Raw genomic sequence first — 15990 nt, 5'->3', positions numbered from 1 at the left:
AGCCCTTTGTCCACTGTATTTTCTGTACGTGGCAGCTATGGCACTTGTTGACAGGCATTCAGAGATATTATAAACAGCATCAGTAACATTTATGGTGGCTATTTTTCAGGCAATATAAAGGTGTATCTTTTACAAGTGTTATAGGAATTTTTTTTCATGCTATGAAAATGCTGACTGTATGAGTACAATTGTAGTGCTGCAAACCTTGAAAGACTGTTATACTTCCTAAAACAAAGAAAATTACTTATGACTAGTGAGTTCTGGGAATGCTGATGGTCACAGATTAAATCCAAATCAGGATTCAGTGTGTTTATAACTAAACATTTACTACTAGAGTTACTTTCATACTTGTAACTAATTAAAAAAGGGTGCTCTTTTTATGAATTTATGATTAAATGATATTTAATTCATAATAGATAAACAGCTACTTTCTAGTAAAATAAAAACAGCCTTGAAAGTGATGGAATAATTTCACGTCTAATGAGAAGCACAATTAAAATTATGCTTTGATGTATACTACATTTAACAGTATTCATAAATGCATGCCAGAATATTTTAAATTTATTTCTAATTATCTTTGTTTAATGCTTAACTGGAATTCATGTTATTTAATGATTTAACAGAACTATGTTTTGTGCTGTGTTATACAATCATGTGATTGTGTGAAAAATTCTTCAAAATAACAGCAATACATCTTCACAAACAAAGAAATGTCTCAAAATAACTTAATCTGATTGTTTTATTTGATTTTATTGCTGAAGGTCCATATCATATTTATATGTGTGCCTATGAATTGTGAATCCTTGTGTTCTGTTCAAATTTTATAATTTTTAATGAACTTTTATTTAAAAGAAATAATTGGGAAGAATGTTAGTAAAGGGTTTGAGCTAGGATTGTATATTATTTGGTGTGATAGTTTTTAATATTACTTGTTGGCATTTCATTGGAATCAAACAAATACCTTGTGTTTTCTTTAGCATTGCTTCCCAAACTTGGAAAGAGATGGCCATAAACATCCACAAAGGTAACAGTGCTATTATTCTTTGCTTTCCTTAATAGCCCATGAAAATCCCCATGCGCTGTTTTGCCGACTGCTGTCATGACAATCAGTGTTGTCCATTGTTGCCTTGTGCTCATTGCTTTGTTTATATGAATCCCACAGTGGTGTTCTTCCTAATGCTGCGAAGGTAGGATCTCTAAGGCTCTTAAGTACTATTTGTTCTGCTTGGTCAGAACCTAGCACAATGGGAGCCCGATAAGAACTAATATTGCAATTGTATTTGTAATAAATAAGTAATAAACAATGATTCCTGCACATGGAAGTGGTGGTGAAAGGCAGTAAGAAGATAAAATGATTCACTTCACCTGCTTGTACAGAGAATGTGTTAATGAGCTATGGAAATTGTTTTATTTTCATGGAAATTTAACACTTCTTGTGCAGAGGCCAGAACAAGGCTCTTTTCAATACAGCATCAGCCATTATGCATTTAAGTGAAACACACACTTTATACTATTTGTCAGTACAAAGTTGGAATTCATCTTTTGTCCATTCACTACTGTTATGTCAGCAGCTTTTTGAAGAGAAATAAGATTGTGCGAATGGAGACTATTCCATTCGGTGCCCTTTGAAATTCTTATCAGTGGAAATAGGGATGCAGATCTGGTGCATTCTCTTTAATTATTATGCCATCATTAAACTAAAGTTTAGGCAACCATCTTTGTACATTCTAAATGTATTCTATTGTAGTATGCAACGGAAAAACTGCTGCTTGGTTGTATAGTAATACAGAAGTTAACCTGTACTTCTCTTTCAGCTCAGGAGTGATACATCTGGAATGTAGTAAGGTATTTGACATCAGCTTACATCTCATATCGTTTTGGCATGGAACTCACAAGTTACCCAAATTGCAAAAGATGTTAGGGCTGTATTAACGACAATGCACTTCTCTTATCATATCTTTCTCCTCCATGATGTAACCTCTAGAATTCCTGTCCTGACCTCCTGAGGAAAAAAAAAAAAATCTGGGATGAATATGGGGGGAATTTATATAAAGGAGGAAAATATCAGTAAGTGCTTGGTTAGAAAATAGCATTCTAGTGAAGGTTCTTGAACCTCCTGCCACTGAACCTTCTTGACCCCTTCTTTTGGTCGTCAGGTGATAAATGAGACTTTAAATATCTACTAGACTAGGGAGACAATATTTTCTCCACTTCTTAAACTTTGCTAATAGTGGGACATGTGATGAAAACCACATAAGGAAAATAATATTTTTATGGATACTTATTTGTTACTGTCAGGATATGCCCAGGTGAAAGAACTAACTGGAACTCTAATCACATAATGATCTAAATAAACCATATCCTTCCCTGTCTGTCTAGAACAAACCAGAAGTGACTTAGAAAATCAACATTACTGCCGCTCTAACTTAATTTGAAAATATCTTTACTTTAATGGGGGCTATGAATGGAAATATGCATAGATAGCTTTATGTTCATATTACTCTCACCTGCATCACGATGAGACAGCTTTCAAGCATACTCTGAAAAACATCAGACTTTTCATTTTGTTCAAGCATGCATGTACTTATTTTAGCAGGCACCAATCATCCTTTGTTAACCACTGTTTTTATACTTGCAGATATCAGTTGTAGATGATTCTCTTCTCATTATGAAAATCCCATGGAGAAGGGGTGAATATCTGTGTCTAGCTGCCAACTGTTTAAACTATGGAGCTGCAACAGGAGGAAGTTGTGCTTCAAAGCATCACTTTTTTACATCCCTTGAAACAGCAGTATGTGCAGCTATTACAAAGATTTAACATCCATGTAAACTGTTCTTGCAATCACAGTGTAACGTTTTCTGGCTTTCCAGCGTCGTGAATTATGGACATTAAAAGTCAATCCTCTCTTAGGCTGCCCATAGTTTGTTTATTGTTTGAATGTTAGAGCTTCTATTCTTGACTACTTCCCTGAAATAGGTAGTCTTGACTTGAAAATGTCACAAAGTTTAGCAGAAATTAAGCATAATTGACTAAAGACTTGACTAAAGACATTAATAGGTATTCAAAATAAAATTACTTCATTTGTGCAAATTATGTGAGAAGGAATTGAAATTCAGCTCCAAATCAACGAAGTTTAGGGTTCTTTTTAAGGAAGATCATGTTTAAGTACAACCACAGGATTTTTTTTTTTTTAATTACATAATGGTTCATTTGAATAATTAAAAATGTTCCTTTCAGGAAGCATATGGAAACTCAACAGAAGACCACACTCTCTTCCTGTATAGTCATGCTTTTATTTTCTGAATATGCCCAAGGGAATCATTTGGTCCCCTATTTATTTTAAATTCTCAATATAGGAAGTGACTATATGCTTATGACTTACTAAAGAAAACTGATCATGTTATGTGATATTGTATAACATGACCCTGTCCTGTGTTTAATGAAACATGAAATGACCCGCTCATGTGATTTCAGAATAATACTAGGGCACTCTATATGTACATATGTCTGTGCCCACTTTGGTACACACATACATATGCTGGCGTTAGTGAGACCAGACATGAAAACCTTCAATTTCTGTGAAGGGAAAAAGAGAGTTATCTAGAACAACACTTCCAACTGATTGCTCTGCTGAGCTATCACCTAACCCATTTTAGTTTCCACATATGCAAGGCTGTTGGCTGTTTGTTGTGAATATGGGCTTCAAGTCTCTGCAGGTTACCCTTTCTAGAACTGGATATTTTTTTTCTGCCCCAAGATGAAGCTTCAGTCATTCTGAAACTACGTGCAAATTCAGATTGAAGTTGTGCATGGTGTTTTCTTTAAAAAGTATCCAATATTAGCATCTTAGATAATGTGAAAGAGAGGTTGTCTTCTTTCACTTAGCAGTTAAGATGTCTTTGCACTCTCCTACGAATTGAGAGAGCAATGATCTATTTTTTCTTCTTCCTGAGGATTTTTGGATCTACATCTCTTAGAGCTTAGTGCATCTCTTAGAGCTCTTAAAGGAAAGTGCTGTAACTATTGAGATATCAGCTATCTTGAGAGGAAAGACTTGCACTTTGTGTAAAATACTGAAACAGACTAATTATATAGCTTGATGTTCAGATCACCCTTCGAGGAAATGACATCCTGGCCTATTATTCCAGTCCTTACTGAAATAAACATGTATCAGGCTGCTCTACATCCTTGTAGTCAGCATAACCTTTTGAGAAGAAGACAAGATGAGCTCAGATCCTCTCAGATAAAAGAAAGAATGAAATTTGGAGTTTCTACAGTGTGAGTGAATGAGAAACATTTTCTTAATCACTGAGCTCTTGGACAGTGCAGAGCACAGAGCACACATTTCCGATGGTTTTCAAAATCTTATTTTTCCTGCAAGAGTTGATTCCTGAAATGAAACATTTAATTTTGGGTCACATGCAAATTTGACTATTAATGAAAGTCAAGTGCAGTGATGTGGACTGTGTATCAACAAGAAAAAATGTTAAAAAAAAATCCCAATTTCGAATTCCATTTTTCTCTCTGATTTACTTAGTCCCATCTGTCATTCATATGTTTGAAACAAACTGAAAACATTGTATGAACTCTATTTAATACCTAGGTTAAAGCTTCCTCCATGCTAGTTAGGGCTTGGACTGTATTAGCAAACTAATGTAATACCATTTTGCTAAGGACAATATTTTAGTTTTACTGTTCTCTGGTGCGTCCATTGAGGTTTCTCAGAAAAATTTTGAAAAACCCCAATTTATATGCTGTATCACAACACATTTAATCTTTTTTTTTTTTTTTTTGTAACTATTCTTTGCAATGTCTTTCTCACTTTCACTAAGAGGCCAATGTCAGAGGTGACAAGGTTGATGATATCTATTTACTATATCATAGTAAACTAATGGGAGTATAAAATGGCATTATCAAAGAGGGAGAGCTGGAATAGAAAGCTAGACTGCGGAAATTAAATTAGGAAAAGCACCAGAAGTGGTTTTATAAAGGGAAATATAGGAGATAGAAACACTAGCTTAACCAAAATCATTGTAATTATTCATCTACTTAACTATCAGCACAGACTTTCATTGTTTTATTCTGAGATCCAGGACCAACCTCAAACCTCTCTTCTGGTCATATCAGCATACAAATTCTCTCAGTTTTGATTTAATGGAACAGATCCTAAGGTGGCAATGAACTGGCCAAGACTACAGCCTGCTACTGTATACAGTACCTTATTAAGTCTATTGCAATGCCATCATCTCCTGAGCAGGCCCTTGGACTAGGGTGAACATTACAGTGTTTGAATCCTGTATTGTCACTGTCTTTCCTCAATAGGCCCTTGTAAGGGAACCTGTGTGACTGCAGTCGTCTATCCACAGTGGCAGGCTAATTCTCTCCCTATGCCTAAACAAAAACAAGAACAAACAAGTTCTTTCTATTCAGATTTGGTGATTTCTCTTTTATTATTATTATTACAGACAAATGGAAAGGAAACAGTGAATCACAAGAAAGGGAAGCAAGACAGCATGAGATGCACTTGGCAGAGCATCACTTGTCCATAGCAGCTGTGTGTGCAATTGTACTAAGGATGTCATCAGCTTCATAATAAGAGAATACGCATTTTTCCTGTTGCCAGCTGAAATTCACTTATGGTGAAAATAGCTAAAAGATACCAACAATAGCAGCCATTTAGCACAGGGGGCAGATTTGCAGGGGATAGAGTTTTGGCACACAAGACATCTCACCATCAGTTATTTGGAAAATTGTTGCCAGCTGATAGCAGGCTTTATCCCAATTGTTTCTTTTCTTTGCTTTGGTTCTGAATAAATCTTGCTGAGATTATTTGCACTACAGTGTTCTTTGCAGTTTTTAATATCTAGCAACTTTACCTGTGGAGAAACTCGTATGTACACCAATCCATGATTGAATTTGCATATATACCTACATATATAAGCTGCACATAATCTGTTTCTTGTGCACTGCCTATAGAAGAGATGGGAAGATTCCTATTGACTCCTAGGGACTTGGAGGAGCTGGATGCATTCAAATCCAGATAAGGGCACTGAAAGTCTTGGCAGATGTGATTATGAAGCCATTGTCAATCTTTTCTGAAAAATCATGGTGATTAGGAGAGTTTTCTGAAGAAAAAGGCTAACACTAATTCATCTTTAAAAGGCTTGAGAAGAGGGCTGGGGAAACCTGGTCAGCCTCACCTGAGTCCCTAGAAAGTTCTTGGAGTGTATTCTCTTTTAATATGTTTCCAGGCATGTAGGAGTCAAATGGAGCTGGACTAGATGACCTCCACAGGTGCCTTAGAAACAACATGCCTTTGGTTCATTGATTGTGAGTTCAGTAGACAGTAGGTTCAGCATAGCATATATTAAAGCTTCTGCACATATAAAGGGTTATATCTCTTTGGAAAGTGGCTCTTTGTGGGAAATTCTAAATACGAGTGAGTGGTGGAGTTCACTCATCTGTCGTAGATCACTTTAACTTGTTTATTACTCCCTAGATCCTTCTAATTGAATTTTCATTTCAGTTCCTGAAGTACATTTGGGAGTAAGAATCTAACATGCGAAGAAATGAAAACTCATTCTGTTTGAGCAAAATGAGAAAGCTCGTTTACAGATGGGCACATCATTTGTGACATTAAATAATGATTTCAATGGGAATGTAGGTGCCTAAGTAGGAGTCACAATTCTAAACACATTTATTGATTTGAATCCTCTGTAAGTTTCTACCTCAAGTTGCTGAATATATTCTTAAATGATACATTCTCTCTTAAAGAAAGAAATTTGTTTACCATCAGTTTGGTTTTAGGATATAATTCCACAGTGTGACTTTCCTAATGTATTGAGTACTGTCTAGCTTTGTAAGCTTTTTAAAGATAATTACAAAACTGCATGTGGACAATTTTCCTCTTTATTACATTTTGACCAGAAGCAGGAGTCTACACAGCATATTTTCCTCTACATTAAAAGCTGACTTTAGCTCTAGAAATGGGACATTCACTAGCTTGAGTGAGACAGCCCAATGTAAAGCTTCTCTTTCAGTAGTGACCTCAGGAGATGTTTGTTTCACTGTTTCCCAAAGTGTTCCGACAGCATAATATTCCTGGGAGTGTTTCATGATCTCTTAAAGAATGTAGATATTATGTTGATTCCAAAATATATCACTCATGTCTACTGATTCTACCTGTTCTCCACCTCTTCTCCAGCAATTTTTGTTGTCTTAAGCAAATTTCACTATTAAGAAGCCGAATCTATGCTTGGGAAAGCATAGGGACAAGTAGTTAACAGTGGCAGTGTGTGTAGATGTCTTCCTCTCACTGATGTATTTCCCAGAATAATGAAGATTCTTAGAGCTGAACTGTGGAATAATTGCCCTGAAGTATATGCTTCATTTTGAAGCTCAGTACCTGAAGAATCTGACCTATACGTACCAACAGGCTGAAAAAGTGTGAAGGAAAGTCCTGCATAAAATTAGGCTTTATTCTACTATATATTTGTTTTCTTTTTCAGAAATAGACTTATTTGCACCTTATATACAGAAAATTTAGAAATGAGAATGGAAAATTAGAGCAAATAATAATAAATAGTGTTACTTTTCAGTGCAGTAGGAATGCTAGATTGTTCATGAACAAAACCATAAAAACCTATAAAAATTATAAAAACCTACTTTAGAATCCAGCAAACCAATAAATGATTTCATAGAGAATAATTATATCATTGCTGTTCTTACATTACCTTTTAATATCAGTGTAAATTCCTTTCTGTAACTCCAGTCCAGTTCTTTCTTGGGCATATTTTTTCAGCCTAAGCCTTGTTCCTATTTAGCTAAATGTGACATTACTATTTGCCTCTTTGGGAGCAGTACCAAGACTAATCTTTTATATGGGAGGAGATGTAACAGAAAAAAATCACTGAGTAAACATTCTGTCCATGAATTAATTGAATTATGGTTATGAAATCAGGCTCATATTTCCTGCTGGATATTTTAGTGAAGAGAATGGGTTCTTATAACCTGGAGAAATCCTTGAATGAATGTGTGCTCTCCAACCTTAGAGCAGCAGCGAGGCTGCTTGTGCTCTGAAGACACAACTGCCAGAAAGCTCCACTGCCGTTTTCACCATAAGGGAGTTTTTGCTTAACTAGAGTAATAAGAACTTTAGATATTTTTGCACTCAGCAAAATCTGGAAATAGATCTCATTTTATGATTAAGTGCAGAAGGCATTGGGTCCTGACTCTGACCTGAACATAAATGTTTTACTAGTGTATATCATGGCCACTTCCTCACTGTACAACTAGGACTAATTAAATGAGTCATTCATATTCCTTAAGAGGGGCTAATCGCCAACTTATGCAAAGGCAGAGTGTGAACCTTTACTCACTCTGATATACTCTGATGAAGTACTTTCTAACATTATTGACTTCTGTGAATAATTGCAGAGGTAAAGGTTTCATGGTCCAGCTTTTAAGGTATGTTAATTGCATCTATCTCACTTCTGCCTATTGGAACTGTGAAATGCTAAAGTTTGCAGAAAGGACATCTTATGGCTTGGCAATTCTCCTCATATTGGCCATAGCCAGTTACAAATGATCCTTGTTAGAACAGATATAAGAATATCCCTTACTTTATTTTTAAATATCACTGTCAGCTAATTAAACAGATATGCAGAAAAAAAGAATGTGTTTATGGAGCAGAATCATTTGTATACCTGAAGCAATACTAACAACCTACTTTTATAGATGTTTTCTGAACTTTAACTCTAGTCACACTTACAGAATAAGAGATAAATTCACATGTCTTTGGCAGCTCTCACATGAAATCCATTCTCCATGGCTTTATAGGCAATTATGTAATCCGGCATGGAAAACATAATTTTAGCTTTCTCTCAGCTTTTTGGATACCTGGCAAAATTAAAAAATATTTTGCATCTTCATGACCTAAACTCAGAAATTTGTTATGAAATCAGATTCCAAGTTTTTTGGGTTAGATACTTTACTGAAGGTTTAATTTAACTACTGCAACTTTTTATTAGAAACAACACTGACACCAGTGCCAAAAAAAATTTTTTTTTTTATCTGTACTTATCATCTAGGATGCCTAGAATTGTTCTTTTGATAAGGTAGACAATTCTTTTTTGTGTTCCATTGGGATATTTCTAAGGATGTATTCCATAATGTAGATATTGTACCTATTTTCTCTAGGGACATGTTTGCATGGTATTATGCATTGTGACATAAATACTTCTGAATGGACTTACTGAACTACTGGTAGTAGCTAGCTGAGAGATACCATGGGTGTGAAGAGTATACCCTTACCAGAGTTCTCTTGGAGATAGCTTAGCAAAGGAATCTGCCTGAAATTTAAGTGACTATGGCAACACAAACTGACAAAATAATCACTAATAAATTGCCAGGACTAGGCATTTTTCACCCAAAAGTCCTAAAAGAAAACAAAGACGAAATAGCTTGCTTAGTAACAGTAAACTTTCTTAGCACCTGGTGGCTAGCTGCTGACAAATGTGTACTCAGTTGTTAAGAAATTTTCCATGGGGAATGCTTGGAAAAGACCTATAAACTTGCTGTCTATACTAGGTAAATTTGTGGAAACTGTAAAAAATGGATAGAATTAATGAACACCTGGATAAACTACAGATAACTCTGGATGAATCAACATGAATGTGTAAAGAAAATTTCTGCTTTACAGAATCTCTTGGATTTTTTGAAGAGGTCAGGAAATATGATTTTGTTGATATACTTGGATTTCAAATAGGCATTTGACAAATACCTTCATACAAGGCTTTTAGGAAATGTAAACAACACTAGTGCAGGAAAGAGGAAAAGTGCTTGTTTATATAAATGATTGGATAAAGGATAATAAACAGAATGTGGGAGTAAACCATCAGGTCTTTCAAGAGGTGTTTGAACAACGGACTTTAGTGGGGTGGAACCGGTATAAGTTCCTGTAGAGCATCATGGATCACATTTCCTAATAAAGCCTTCAGCACTCCTTGGGTCTTTTGGTAGATGGGTCCAGAAATGCATTTCATACCATTATGGTGATCAAGAAGCCAAATAGCTGATCTAGTAATACCTGAATATTATCATAGGAAGGTTATGGTAAGTGGCACTTAGTATCTCTTTCCCCAAGTGTATTACCACCTTTACTCCTGATATCTAAACATTGAAGCTGAAAATGATTCTTTGCAGATAAAAATGGTTCTGTGTGGAATGCAGCTGGCCAGTGGTAATATATTGATCAGTAACCTTTAAGTTTGCTTTTGCTCTATTCATGTCTTATATTTTTCAGAATTTTTCTTTGTGATTCTTTTCTCTGAAGACATCTCTCTTCCTTCTGCACTTGGTTTATGTTCTTTTGTGGCTAGTGCAGTGCTGGCCTTCCTATGGCAAGGTCTGCTGGAGCAGTACTGCAGGCTGGCAGGACACTGCCTGGCTACAGGCACAGGATGAGACCTCCTGTCAAGGCTCCTCAGGTTCAAACTGCTGGAGACAGGATGCTGATTTAGATGGATCCTTAGTCTAACCCCATGCATCTGCCCTTACATTCTAAAGGTTGCAGCATATTGTAGCGTGTGTCCACCTGTAAACTACAAGGCTGAAAGCCTACCTGGAGCCTCACTCTTCTCCCAGATATGATGGTAATGTTTGCTATGGAGTCTTTATATACTTTTGTATATAAAATTTCTAATTTTAGGATATTTTAAAAGAATTATTACATAAATTACAATTGAGATATCACGATCAAGGATAACTGTGCAAATTCCAGCCATTTTTAGAAGTACAAAATAAAGTGTTTATTTACTCTACACTATCACCTACCTCAAGTGCAGTTATTCTGTTCATCTGCACTGACTTTCCTGTTGACAGTAATGTTCTCTTCAAATTCCACCTGGACCTGGATTTTCGAAATGTTTATACCTTGTCAGCTTGGCTCTGAGAAACACCCATTGTTGGGCAGATTTACACAACTCCATCATTTGCATATAGTTTTTAAGCTGGTTCTGAACCAACAGAGGAGGATACAAAAATTTGAAAATAAAATGCTATGATGTGACACCTTTCTGATGAGGACAATGTAGTCCACAATTTCAGCACATATAAATCCAAGTTTGAGCTTGTGTAAATAGACCTATTCTGCTCTGAATCAGGCAATAGATTTGTTATTGTGGTGTAATTCATGTCATTGCTACAGCAAATTGTAATCAACACAACAAAAACATGCTAGCTCAGTAATTAGCCCAGTGAACAGATTTTTAGGAAGGATCCAAAAGCAGATAGGAATCTGGATTTGGATATTGCTTTCTGGGGCTATCTCTAAAGGTGATTATAAACCATTATTTCATTTCATATCCTTAAAACGTATTGAGAAGCATTGTGAATAGACATCTTAAAAAACAAGAATGTGAAATTGTCCAGTGCTACCTCAAAATAAGGTGGGGGAAGTGGGCATTACTGCTTTCATTTAAATTGCAAAAAGCAGCTGAAATTAAATATCCAGACTGTAAGAGCTTCCCTAAAAGGACTGAAAATTTAAAAAGTGTTGATTTCCTAATGACAGTCATTTTAGGTATAAACAAGAGCATTAATATTATATTTGCCTCTTAGCTTAATAGTTGTGAACACAGAAGAGTGTGAGACAGTTTCTTTTGTTACTATTTTGATTTTCTTATCACCTGCTCCTGTAGTGGTAAAGTTCAAACATTTATGGCAAAAGATGTGGTTTTACAATCCCTAAACTAATATTGATGTAAGCCAGTAAGCAAAGCACAGAGTCATGCAGAGCTACAGCCATGCACCTGGAGGGAAGACAACCTCCTTTAGCAAAGCTTACTGGCCTGGTTTCAGCATAGTCACACTATGCCGGTGTGACTCTGTCACTCTCACAGACTCTGCTTGGGTGCCTCCTCTCACCTTTCTAAAGGTTTGGCCTTAGGGTTAACGTGCAAGAGGCCGGTTTGACTGCTTGTGATACATTTGTTATCATTGAGAAATATGCCAGATAAACATAATTTTCGAGCGGAAGTTGTCTTTATGCTCCTTTGCAGTGACAGGAGGGTACGATTATAAAAAAAGTGTGTGAAAGAAAAATCTTGAAAAGTGCTTATCTTAGTACACTAGATCCACAGCATTCCTGCAAGTAAGCTCAACAATCATTTGTCCTTTTACAAACTGACATTATCGGTACAGTATTTATCTGATTTCCACAAATTTTGCTCAGAGGTTTTGCATGTGACTTGTCTGGCCTAACTTTAGATGTTTACTATGCAAACACCTACCTTTGTGCCAGCTGTGCCAGTAACCATTTATAATCAATTTATAATCAATTAGACAACATACTAAAATGAGATGAATTGTAATCCAGATGGACCTCTTTCTCTCCATTGTCTGAATAAGGTATATTAACATCTAATTCAAATACAGACATTATAGATTTCTAAACTTAGGCAGAATTAGTCTTGTTCTGTATATTTTTAAGAACAAGTTGGATGTGTTCTTAAATTCCTGTTGAAGTATCAACACATGTATGTAAACAGACCTGCTCTGAAGAAAGTCATTACATTTACAGCAATTTATCTTAGTAAAAGATTTAGCTTAAACTAATGGCAGAACTTCCTTCTAATGTCTCTGTTGGTTCTTGCATATATTTTTCTTTCTTCTTGCTGAAGCTCTTAGTTTCAAGCCAATTCAAAAATTAAAAGTTAAATGGAACTAAGACTTCTGTGCTTCACTTTTTAGTTCATTTATTTGTTTGGATCTATTTTATCAAACCACCAAAATATTAATCAGTGTGCTCTGGTAATAAAATTATAATCATTTTCCACCAATAAACAAGTAAAGCATCTAAGTACAATAATTACTGTCATTTTATAGCAACACTGAATCCTACCAAAACACTATATGTGAAATTTAATCAAAGACACAAGGTGAAACAAAATTCACAAAGTTAAATCTTTAAAAAAAATGAATTAAACCACACAAATTCAATATCCTTTTCTAATATAATCATAGGCTAACAGTATACATTTATTCATGAATTTTGGAAGGAAGAAGATTGCTAAATGGAGTATATTTCAGTAACTCAAAGAAAAAAAGAAAAAACATAATGTCATGCTCAGGCCACTTATAATAATGCTGAGGATGGACTAACTAGTCTGCTAAACAGTCAAAATACCATTTATTGGTGAGAACTGATGTACCTGAGAGGCTCTTGGGGGTTATTGGGGGAGGCTGCAAGACCAGAGAGCAGGGCCAGGGCAGTGGTGGTGGTGAGCAGGGCTGGTGGAGGGTCCTACATGGAGGGGCAGGATGTCTTGGCGAGGTCTCTCCAGAGTCTCCATGCCCTGCCCTGGTGCCCAGCCTGGATGGGGGTAACAGGCTGCCCTGGGGCCCTGGCAAAGGTGCAATGAAGGGTAAACATGATGCCTCAGCTTAGACGCCTCTAGCAGAAAAGCTTGCACATGGTGTCTGTGTGTTTTGTTATGCTTAAAGGTATATTTAGCTGAGGTGCTGCTGTAACTTACTTAAAATAAGGTATTTCTCTGCCTCTTTTTGGCCATCCACATTGGTGATTTCCGTGCAGCTTTATTTTGAATTCATAAGCAGACCAACTTAATACCCTCATCAGCAATGCTGACCTGGACTTTTGTTTATAAGACATCATCACCTTTACTTTTTTACATCATTGGGAATCTGCCTTGTTCAAGAATATCATCATAGAACACCTCAGTGTAATAACTCATCCAAGAAGAAACCTGGTTTTACAGTTAAAGTTTTAAAAATATTCTGACTATGATTCTACATGAATATTCATTTCAGAATTAGATGAAAATACATCTAATGTACTTAATACTTAAATACCTTTAAGATAGCATTGAGCCATTTCTGTATTGTGCAGCTGTCCTACCTTTCATTTCAATAATCCCGTAATTTGTAGTTGTACCAAGTAAAAAGAATACTTTTGCTCATTTTAATGTGTGTAGTTGTTTATTTGCTGCTGCTGCACTGTGGGCACTTTGAAAACCTGGAGTCTTCATGCTACATTTTCATAAATAAAAGTATAAATCTTATTTCCTCTCTGGGACTAAGTAAATTTAATACTTAGTCAAAATCCTTAGTTTAGGACAGAGAGCTGGAATTCTGACTAAGTATTCTGAGAATTTTGATGGATGAAGCAATCTATAATGATTGAGTCAGCTCTTTAATGAAGAAGACAGAATGAGTACAGAGTGGTTACTTGTACTTTGTCCTAGAAAGACAGGTATTGAACACCATTTTCTGCCATTAAATCTGTTCAGTATAGTAGGAGAAATGCAACTGCACATGTAGAGAATGATCAAATAATTAAAATATTATGCTGACCTCTCAAATCACTTCAATATACACTTTAGATCCACTTATCCAGAAGCTGGAAACAAGTCTCCGATGCTTGCTTTTTCATGTAGTAGCTTCATTAGAGACCCTAGAATATTGTTGCGATAGTTCTAGGTAAAAAGTCAATTTGGAAGTGCCAGCCTCCACTGACATTCTACTTTACAGTACATGTGATATTGTATTTATTTTCCACTGTATGTAAAAGGAAGTATTGAAATATCTCTTTGTAAGGGCTTACTTTCTAGAACTGGCCCTTACCCTTGTCCTTGACAAATGAACCACTGGCTACATTGTTAAGTCATGGCACAAATCGCAGACCAGAATTATTTCACCTTATTGTATGTGTTTCGTTAGCATTTCACTTTGTACTTTCCCAATAGATAGCTTTGCCACCTTCCCTCCAGCTCTTGTCTTATGCCTAAGGTAGATACCTTCTATGATATGTGTAGAAGAAAAGAATCTAAATTTTATATTAATAAATATATATTATGAATCCTGAAGAGTCATAGATACACAACATACTCCAGTAGTTATGAGGATTTGTCCTCCATTTTTCCCCCAAATGTAACATATCCCATATTCTATTAATGAAGGAAACTGAGCAGAATAACTATATTGCAAGAAAAAATATGTTCACAGAATATGCTGAATGTATTACTGTGATGGCACCACAAAGCTTATATCTCACATCTATTGCTTTGTTTTATGATAGAAGGGTCAATTTTAAAGGCTCCCTGAAGGAAGGTAAATAAATATTACTGGAGAAGTGTTAGCTAATCCTTATGAAAGTACAGTATTATCTTCACCCTTTATGTTTACTTAGATAACAGAAATATTTCAAACTTTTGTCATTTTTAACTTGATTAAATGAGTAGCCTTGGAGGACTGAGTATGTGAAAGTGCTTCTATGAAGACTGAACCAAACTACCATGAGATATACATGCTCAGCAGAAAGATTAAAAAAATAAAAATGTAGCAGTCATTTTGCATTCCCCTACCATAAAGTTCTTCAGTCTTCTTCTTTTCACTGGTTCATCTAAAGTTCCCCTCAGCAAAGAGAAATGTGATGCAAGTTACTCACTCTCAACAGAAACATAGAGTTTGACATTATTTATCTTCTTAAGAGCTCACAATGTCATGCTCCATTGTTATACAGATGCAGTGTATTCATGTAGCACTGATAACAAGATAATATTTTATGATACAGGACCCTTTGACATGTTTGTTCATAACATTCCCTGTAAGAAGGAAAATTTTAGCCATTTCTGTCTTCCAAGAGTTTGTACTGGAGTAGAATTTACGGTGTGGTTGATATTCCAGCACAGCAAGAACAACAGTTGTAGGGTAGATGCACAGAAGTGTTGTGATGCTTAATTTTGATGTGCTTTGCTATACAAAGTAATGGAGAGCATATTGAAAGAGTTAGGTGTTTAAAAGGAGGATTCTCAAAAGACTGCAAGCTGAGTAGAAATCCAGAAGTGCTGGTCAGTGGGAAGTGAAAGGGAGAATTTACTGGGGACAGTAACTTTCTGTATGTGGGATGGTACTAAATTCATGTTTTCCTATATATTTTGGAGACTGAGCTACTTAATGGTATACTTAGG

The sequence above is a fragment of the Dromaius novaehollandiae genome, chromosome 1 (genome assembly GCF_036370855.1).
Source record: "Dromaius novaehollandiae isolate bDroNov1 chromosome 1, bDroNov1.hap1, whole genome shotgun sequence".
NCBI classification, from domain to species: domain Eukaryota; kingdom Metazoa; phylum Chordata; class Aves; order Casuariiformes; family Dromaiidae; genus Dromaius; species Dromaius novaehollandiae.
The sequence above is the reverse complement of the archived record's forward strand: the minus strand, read 5'-3'. Positions refer to the sequence as shown.